Here is a 978-nt window from a genome sequence, read left to right as displayed (position 1 = left end):
GATAATGATTTTAACAATTAAATGCTGCTCGATTAAATGGAACGTGCTACAGACACCCGACAAAGTCAATAATTTGAGACCTAATCAAAACCTAGTATAAGAATGAAGAAGTTCATTCAGAAGTTCTCTGATGGTCTGACGTCTGGGCGGATGATGCAACTGCAAGGCAAAGCCAAGAGTTGCTGTTTAGGGATATAGCACCGCAAGCGCGATGTTACAAGCAGTAATCACTTACGGGACACAAACTACTCCTAATAATGACGGTTCCTTGAATTGGCCTCCAAAATGTCCCCATCTGATTATTTCTTGTGGGAATACATGTATGAGCAAAGTGTAGTGAACGGATTACTTTGATAGTTTTCTGTAGTTGCAGTTAGTCTTAAATTATATTCAAAATATTGCCATATTAAATGAAATTTTGCTAATTATTTCATTACAAACGCGCTCTGTCGTCCTACGTAATTGTCAGGAAATACAATGCGGGGGTAAATAGTCCCCCTCCTTCTTTCTAAATTGGAAACACTTGGATTGGAGATATCGATTTCAAATTTGGAAACGGTAAAGTAAGGTATTAGATATATAGTAGAGATATTAGTTATTATATTATAATATTAATTTCTTATATATTTAGAAAAGAAATGATGTACAACCACATCTATCTGTAAGAACATACCATAACACAAGTCCTCGGTAGTATAGTGGTCAGTATCCCCGCCTGTCACGCGGGAGACCGGGGTTCGATTCCCCGCCGGGGAGAATTTTTTTAAATTTTGTTAGTTTAAAGCAGACAAATTTACATTAATAGTGTTACATAACACGCTAGTATGTGACAAAAATTCTTGCATAATGTTCAGCCGAAATTAAGTGTACAAGCAATAAAGATGTATCATGACCATATAATTTTATTGCAACCTTAACATTGATCTCCACCTCCACGATCATAAAATTAATCTCAATAAGTTAGATAAAATTTTATTT

At 35.4% G+C, this 978-nt stretch overlaps 1 non-coding gene across 1 annotated transcript; it reads left to right on the top strand.

Annotated features, from left to right (window-relative positions):
* The first annotated feature begins 684 nt into the window (after positions 1-684).
* On the top strand, positions 685-756 carry Trnad-guc. Its single transcript has one exon. It is a non-coding gene; the product is annotated as a tRNA-Asp (tRNA).
* Positions 757-978: the final 222 nt, after the last annotated feature.

Source organism: Photinus pyralis, unplaced genomic scaffold (genome assembly GCF_008802855.1).
Source record: "Photinus pyralis isolate 1611_PpyrPB1 unplaced genomic scaffold, Ppyr1.3 Ppyr1.4_LG3b, whole genome shotgun sequence".
In the NCBI taxonomy this organism is placed as follows: domain Eukaryota; kingdom Metazoa; phylum Arthropoda; class Insecta; order Coleoptera; family Lampyridae; genus Photinus; species Photinus pyralis.
This window is presented reverse-complemented; position numbering and strand designations above follow the sequence as displayed.